The 8,664-nt window shown below is 47.3% G+C and overlaps 1 protein-coding gene across 1 annotated transcript in view; it reads left to right on the top strand.

Moving 5' to 3' along the window:
- Hint1l2 (histidine triad nucleotide binding protein 1 like 2) overlaps positions 1-8,664 on the top strand; it is an 865,401-nt gene that overhangs the window by 149,351 nt on the left and 707,386 nt on the right. The gene's annotated exons all lie outside the window — the stretch shown is intronic.

Below are 8,664 nucleotides of genomic sequence, written 5' to 3'. Positions count from 1 at the left end.
TGGGGTTCCGAGGATGGATATGGGGTGTGTTCTTGCTGACACTGCCAGTCGAGGGCTTCTTTGTGAAGCACAGTATTCTTTTCAGTTCAATTCTACTGGTAACAAAGTCAGTTAGTCCTTGAGGGTCAGAGAGAGGGCTCCTTAGTGGGTAAAAGTGCTGACCACCAAGTCCTGACACTGGAGTTCAACCCATAGGAGCTGAAGAGCAGGAGAGAACTGACTTCCGCACATTGGCCTCTGACCTCCACATGTGCCATGGTACACGCAAGCACAAACACACACGTAGTATTTTTAAGAGTTTGACTTAGCTGGGTGGCACATCTCTGGGATTGGGGCCAGCCTGGTCTGTATAGGAAGTTCCAGGCCAGCCAATGAGACGCTGAAATGGAGTCACTGGTGCAGTGGTAGCCATGTCCTTAATTCCCTCACTCAGGAGGCAGAGGACAAAGTGGAGTCATGGGTGCAGGGGTGGCCATGCCCTTAATTCCCTCACTCGGGGCAGAGGGAGGCGGATCTCCCTCACAAATGAAACCCTGTGTCAAACACAGAAAACGTGGGGGTGGGAGGTGGGGAAAAAAAAACCAACTTGTTTAACATTTTAATTTCTACATTTATGAGAAATGATGCTGGTCAGTCTCACAGGTTATGGGACAGGGGCTTTGGGAGGACAGAAGAAAGAGGCTTACTGTACCAATAAGCTGGACATCGAGTTTGTTTAAAGAATTTGGCTCGTGGGTTGGGGATTTAGCTCAGTGGTAGAGCGCTTGCTTAGGAAGCGCAAGGCCCTGGGTTCGGTCCCCAGCTCCGAAAAAAAAAAAAAAAAAAAAAAAGAACCAAAAAAAAAAGAATTTGGCTCGTGGAGAACTACACAGTGTGATGGTATAGATAACCCAGGCTGGTGTCATGGAGTAGAAGATGACTCTGAATTGATTCTTCTGCCTCGGCCTCCCCGTGTTGGGATCACAGGTATACACCACCATGCCAGGGTTTGTGTGGTTCCAGGGGTCAGGCCCAGGGTTTCATGTGTTTTAGAATATCAGCTGAGCCATATCGCTAGCCCTACCCCCTTCCCCAAGCTCCACACCGTGTTACCTACTAAGCGCTCTGCAGACTGTCCAGCCTTGAGTTGCGTCACCCAGGACCTCTCCCCTCTATGCCTCTAGCCAGTGGCTGGTGCAGTCTATAAAAGTCTGACTCATTTGCCCCACGGGCAAACGGCTTGCTGTCTGAGCTCCAGAACCCAGCTGGGGACCAAGGCAAAGTTCGAGTCTCAGAATCACCCTCCTGCTTGATGCTCTTTGTCTTCAAGTGCGGTCTGCATGCGCACGTACCAGGATGGGTGTAAGGAGGTCAGAGGACAACTGCAGATGGAGGTCCTTGCCTTCTGCCTTGTTTCCCCTGCTGCCTGTGCTGGACTAGCTGGCTCTGAGGCGTCCCACCACTCTCCTGTTCCTGTCTCCTACCTCCTAGCAGGAGCACGCCGGGGTTATGGCTACTTGTGCTACAGCATCTGGCATTTGAAAAGGGTGTTCTGAGGACCTGAGCGCAACATTTATGTCAAGTTCATGCCACACGTACTTTATTCACTGAACCATTTCCCCAGGCTTGCCTACTCCCATTCCTTTCATTCCTTTCCTCAAAGGATTTTTGTGGAGCAGGCCCTCAGTGACATGATTCTGAACCCCTGTCTTGGGTACTACTCGGTCTAAGACAGTTGGTGCCATTGGTGGGCCTGGCGGGTTGCCTGGTCACTCACTGTGAGGCAAGGAGGACTCTGTCCTGTCACTGACCTGTGAAGTGGGGTGTGATATGGGGTGGGGTGATTGATAGGTCCTTTGCAGCTATACTCACACACTGGCTAGAGACTGGAGACTAGTTCCTTCAAGGAAAAGTATAACAGGTTAGCGTACATACAGAAAAAATACTCCCCATGCCCCCATCCCCACTGCCACCCTGAAGTGGCCTCTGGCTGTTTACCCAGATAGGTGTACTCCGTAATAAAGGGAATTCTCAAAGCTCCCTCTACAAGCATATGGGAGTCAGGTAAGTGGATCCCAGCCCAGGTCTGTATCTGACTCTGGGTTGCATGGGCTTCAGTGAATGATACTCCACCCTGCCTCACGCTTGCCCCATATCCTAGTTTTGTTCTTTGGCTAATTGTTTATTTAAAGTGTGTGTGTGTGTGGGTGTGGGTGTGGGTGTGCGCGCGCGAGTGTGTATGTATCTACGGTGGGGTACACATGCCTGCAGGGGCCAGAAGAGGGTGTCAGATCCCCAAGAGCTAAGTCACAGACAGATGTGAGCCACCTGGCACAGGTGCTGGCAGCGGAACTCGGCCTCTCCGCAAGAGTATTAAGTTCTCTTAACCGCGGAGCCATCTCTCCAACACCTTGTTCTTTAACTTGACTTAAATCGAAGAAGTTATCGTTGTTTTACCCTTGTCCCAAAACATGTTACAACTTTGTCAGAGAGAGAGAGAGAGAGAGAGAGAGAGAGAGAGAGAGAGAGAGAGAGAGAGAAGAGCTCTGGAACATTATGAAGGAAAGAGAACCTAGAGAAATTCTAAAGGAACAGGAACAATAACAACTTACACACACAAACACACAGACACACACACAGACACGCACGCACACACAGACACACATGCAGACACACACAGACACAGACACATACACATACACACACAGACACACCGAAAGAGAGACCTATATAAAAGTATTTTTTATTCCCCTGTAGTAATCGTCTTGAAAGCTTCCGCTCTGTCAGCTAGCCTAGGCCTCACCTCTGTACAAGCTAACCCAGGCCTAGAGTGTTTTCAGCCTGAGACTTGCTGCTGGGAAAGTTCACCCCTTCCTACTTCTTTCTGAGCTCTGGCTGGTCCAACCCAGCTCTGGCTCAAACTTCTCTCCAAGCTGACTGGTTCAGTGTGGCTTCTCTCTCTCTCTCAGCCTCTCCTGAATTGCTCTCATACTAACTTCGGCAATTATGTCCTAATCGTCTGGCCTCCTTATTCTTTGACTCATTCTGTCCTCATCTGGGTCTAACTTGCTCTTTATCTGCAACCTGCCTCTCTATGACTGTCTCAGTGAAACTGCTCCATTCTGTTTCTGTCTTCTGTTGTGCTCTCTTAAGTAACCTCTTTTTCTTGTTCTCATGAAGATTGGACATATCCTACCTCTGACTCATTCTGTCAAATCTTTTTTCTGATCCATCACTTTGTCTGCCACTCAATTAGACATCACTTTCAAACGTCGGTGCTCCCTTCTACAAAATAACTTTACCTTCATTGTTTGGGGTTAAAGGTGTATACTATGGGTGTGTTTGTATTCCAGCCAGAAAGATTAAAGGTATGTTTTAAGGCTGAGTCATACCACAATTAGAAACAGCTATTTTTGGCAAATAACACAATGTTGGGGGACACAGTGTGATCAAATATCCTGCAACAAACCTGCCCAGTCCCTTATGGGATACACCTTGAAATCGGAATAATGTAAAAGTGGGGAGTAGGGAAACTGGACTTGCTCTGTGAGTAGAGAGCTCACAGGCAGGGATACTATGTCAGATAGTAAACTAGGGGACATGAAGGAGGGGCCACAGACTGAAGAAGTACATGTTTGTTCTAGAACGGACTTCAAAGACAATTTCCCTCTTTACAAGCTTCCTAACGCTCACAGAAGCAGAGGGATGAGTGTGACTACATAGCAGTATGACATACCGCTCTAGGCCTGGTTGGAATATCCCAAGTATTCTGACATCACTGGGCATGACGGGGGAGGACTGGCTTGGCGCAAACTTACCACTACATCTAGATCACTAAACCCTGGGTTCATCAATATCATTTTGTTTAGGAGAGAAACAAATATGTTGTCCTCAGAACCTACCTCAGTTACTTTACTGTGATAAAATGGCCCTGTCAAAGGCTAGAGAGGTGGCTTAAGGGTTAAGAGTGCTTACTGCTTTTAGGAGGGGTCTGAATGCAGTTCCTAGCACCTATGTGAGGTGACTCATGAGTGCAGTAACTCCAGCCCCAGAAGATCTTGTCACCCTCTTCTGGCCTCCCTGGGCACCTGCACCCAATTCACAAACACATACTCTCCACCTCAGACATAGGCGCTCACCACGGTGTAGGCCTGGCTGGTTCGGAACTCTTTTAGAACTCTGGAGTGCTGGGATTAAAGACATACATGCACCACCACAGCTGGCTGCCCATTCTCTCTCTCTCTCTCTCTCTCTCTCTCTCTCTCTCTCTCTCTTCTTTCTTGCTTTTTTTCGTTCTTTCCTTCATTTATTCATTTTGTCTTCATCTATGCCTGCATACCAGAGTCAATTATAGATGGTTACTGTTGGGGTCTGGGAGTCACCACACAAAACCATGCATACACCAATTTCAGTTAATCAAGAACAGTCTATTGAACACACACCATAATAATGGACTTCTAGGTCCACAAGAAGGAAGAACCTAATTGTGACACCAGTCTATCCTCAGGGCAGGCTTTTTATAGGAAGAACCGTGTTCAAAAGTGTGAAGGCAAGCAGTGAAGTGCTGAACTTAATTTCATCTTATGAGCAAAATGGAGACTGAATGCAAAATGGCTGCAGTCATGTTAAAAGGAGCCGGCCTCACCAGGTATGAGCCACTATGGGGTTGCTGGGAATTGAACTCAGGATCTCTGGAAGAGTAGCCAGCACTCTTTTTTTTTTTAAGACTTATTTCTTTATTATATATAAGTGCACTGTAGCTGTCTTCAGACACACCAGAAGAGGGCATCAGATCCCATTACAGATGGTTGTGAGCCACCATGTGGTTGCTGGGATTTGAACTCAGGACCTCTGGAAGAGCAGTCAGTGCTCTTAACCACTGAGCCATCTCTCCAGTCCGTAGCCAGCACTCTTAACCTTTGAGCTATCTCTCCAGTCCTGCACATTTCATCTTTTTTTTTTTTTTTGGTTCTTTTTTTCGGAGCTGGGGACCGAACCCAGGGCCTTGCACTTCCTAGGTAAGCGCTCTACCACTGAGCTAAATCCCCAGCCCCACATTTCATCTTTATATTGACTCCCAAGAGTCATTTCTCAGCTGGGCAGTAGTGGTGTTCCACACTTTTAATCCCAGCACTTGAGGGGCAGAGGGAGGCAGATCTCTGAGTTCAAGGCCAGCCTGGTCTACAGAGTGAGTTTTAGGACAGCCAGAACTATGCAGAGAAGCTGTCTAGAAAAACAAAACAAAACAAAACAAAAAAGAGTCCTTTCTCTCCTGATGGAATCTGGTAATGAACTCAGGTCTTCAGGCCTGCATGCAAGTGCTTCTCCCATGCTGAGCCACCATCTTGTTGAACCTTCTTGACTCTGTTTTCCCTTCGAGAAAGTTTCACTATAACCCAGGATGGCCTAAGATTCACTGTGTATCCCAAAACTAGCCTCAAACATGGCAGTCCTCATGTTGCAGCTGCCCAGGTGGTGGGATTACAAGTGTCAGCCACTGAACCAAGCAAGTCATGTCATTTTTGCTCCTGTCAGTGGTACATAGTTACTTGCTTTTGCTAGAGATGCTGCCCATGCGTTGAAGCTATGCTGTCCTAGCTGCTGTATCATTTCAAAGACATCTGAGGAGTTAAAAAATATGATGCTGGGCTGGAGAGATGGCTCAGCGGTTAAGAGCACTGACTGCTCTTCCAGAGGTCCTGAGTTCAATTCCCAGCAACCACATGGTGGCTTTCAACCATCTGTAAAGAGATCCGATGCCCTCTTCTGGTGTGTCTGAGGACAGCTACAGTGTACTTATATATGATAAATAAATAAATCTTTAAAACAAACAGATGAAAACATGATGCTGCTTCTGTTACTGTTTTCTGAGAGCAAGGGAAATCTTTATAAATGTCACCTCCATGTCTCAGGAGCTAGAATCATGACATGACAAATGACCCAAATGAACCTGGCGACCAGGAAGGTCAACTCCAGGACTCACTTCCTTCCTGGTGTGGCGGCACGCTTCTGTACTCCTAGTACATGGGAAGCAGAGAAGAGCGATCTTGAGTTAAGGACAGTAAGGTCATTCAGTGAATTCTACTGGGCTACTACAGAGTGAGACCCCCATCTCCCACAAAAGGCTTCCTCCCTGGAATTTGAGAACAGGAAAAATACATAGACATGTTGATAGTGGGAAGTCAAGCCGCAGTGAGGAGGGGCAAGGGTTGAAGATAAAACAGAATGACAGCTGGGAGATGGCTCAGTTGATAAAGGTCTGCAGAAACATACCGACCAAATGTCAGTCTCCAGAGTCTACATTATATAAGAAAAAAGAAAAGAGAAGCCCCATTGTGTGTGGTGTAATCCCAGCACTTATACGCAGAGGCAGAGGCAGAGGCAGAGGCAGAGGCAGAGAGGCAGAGGCAGAGAGGCAGAGGCAGAGAGGCAGAGGCAGAGAGGCAGAGGCAGAGAGGCAGAGGCAGAGAGGCAGAGGCAGAGAGGCAGAGGCAGAGAGGCAGAGGCAGAGAGGCAGAGGCAGAGGAGAGGCAGAGGCAGAGGAGAGGCAGAGGCAGAGGAGAGGCAGAGGCAGAGAGGCAGAGGCAGAGAGGCAGAGGCAGAGAGGCAGAGGCAGAGGCAGAGAGGCAGAGGCAGAGAGGCAGAGGCAGAGAGGCAGAGGCAGAGAGGCAGAGGCAGAGGCAGAGGCAGAGGCAGAGGCAGAGGCAGAGGCAGAGGCAGAGGCAGAGGCAGAGGCAGACAGATCTATGAGTTCCAGTTCAGCCAGGGCTACATAGACCCAGTCTTTTAAAAAAAAAAGCAGCCAGGTGGTAGCCTGTGCTCGTCATCCCAGTACTGGAGAGGGAGGAACAGGAAGATCCCTGGGGCCTGCTGTTAGCCTACCCTAAATGGTGAGCTCCAGGGCAGAGGCTAGTACCTGAGGAATAAGGCCTAGTGACAGTGTCGTCCTCTGGCATACACACCAACACATACCTACACAGACACACACACACGCACACCCCTACATAGACAAGACACAGGTAGTGTTCCCCAGGAACACATACACACACACATACATACCCCTACACAGACAAGACACAGGTAGTTCTCACCATGAAAACACACACACACACACACACACACCTACACAGACAAAACACAGGTAGTGCTCCCCATAAACACACACACACACATGCACACACACACACACTCACCTACACATGTGCATACACACACACACACACTCACCTACACAGAAAAGACACAGGTAGTGCTCCTCATGAATGTGTACACATGCACACAGACATACATACTTTTTTTTGTTGTTTTTTTGACCTGGTCTCTCTGTATAGCCTTGGCTGTCCTGTAGAGCTGGTCTTTGCAACTTTGTGGGGTTTTCTTTTTTTTTTTTTTCTTTTTTTTTTCGGAGCTGGGGACCGAACCCAGGGCCTTGCGCTTGCTAGGCAAGTGCTCTACCACTGAGCTAAATCCCCAACCCCTTCTTTTTCACACTCTAGCCCTGCCCCCAGTTTTATCCCCATCACTAGATAGGTGAGAGAGAAAGATAGGAGGACAGGAGAGAAATTAGATTCTCTTTCTTTTTTTTTTTTTTTTTTTTTTTTTTTGGAGCTAAGGACCGAACCCAGGGTCTTGAGCTTGCTAGGTAAGCACTCTACCACTGAGCTAAATCCCCAACCTAGATTCTCTTTCTTTCTTCTTGTTTCTTCTTTGGGTACAATTACTAACAAATCACAACCAACCTACTTGAATGACCAACAACCAACGATATCTATTGGAACCCTAGCATTTATAACCCTCTGAAAAGTTCCCAGAATTTCAAATGTCACACAATCGCAGAAACTACCTGCAGTTGGCAAAACCATGCCTCTGCTAGATAGAGTATGAGGCAAATCATTGTCAGCTACTGTGGACAGTCTGAAGCTGCCCCGTATCCCTACACCTGGGATTAAAATGAAAACACATTCTTATAATATTTCTGTATGGGTTTTTTTTTTTTTTTAAGAAAACCAAAATTCCAGGATTCTTTTTTTTTTTTTTTTTTTTTTGGTTCTTTTTTTTGGAGTTGGGGACCGAACCCAGGGCCTTGCGCTTCCTAGGCAAGCGCTCTAACCACTGAGCTAAATCCCCAACCCCAAATTCCAGGATTCTTACTAACAGTCCTAGAACTCACTCTATAGACCAGGCTGCCTGGAACTCAGAGATCTACCTGCCTGCCTCCAGAGTGCCGGGATAAAATATGTTTGCCACCACTGCCTGGCACATATACAGAGACATTTTAAAAAGCCCTATTATGAGCCCTGAGCCCTGGTTTCTTCCTTCCCTTCCTTCCTTCCTTCCTTCTTTCCTTCTTCCCTCCCTCCCTCCCTCCTCTTCTTTCTTCTTTTCTCTTTTTAATTTTTTTTTTTTTTACATTTTTGATCAGGGTTTATGTAGTCTTAGATAGCCTGGAACTCACTATGTAGACTAGTCTAGGAACTCACAGACATCCACCTGCCTCTGCACTAGGATTACAGGTATAGGCTACCACATCTCGACCACACTTGTTGTGGGCAGTGGATTTTTTTTTTTTAAGATTTATTTTTATTTGTGTGTGTGTGTGTGTGTGTGTGTGTGTGTGTTGGTTGATGTATCTGGAGTTACAGGTGGTTGTGAGCCAACATGGGACCTGAGCTCGGATCCTCTGTA

Source organism: Rattus norvegicus, chromosome 12, assembly GCF_036323735.1.
Source record: "Rattus norvegicus strain BN/NHsdMcwi chromosome 12, GRCr8, whole genome shotgun sequence".
Lineage (NCBI taxonomy): Eukaryota > Metazoa > Chordata > Mammalia > Rodentia > Muridae > Rattus > Rattus norvegicus.
The sequence above is the reverse complement of the archived record's forward strand: the minus strand, read 5'-3'. Positions and strand labels throughout refer to the sequence as shown.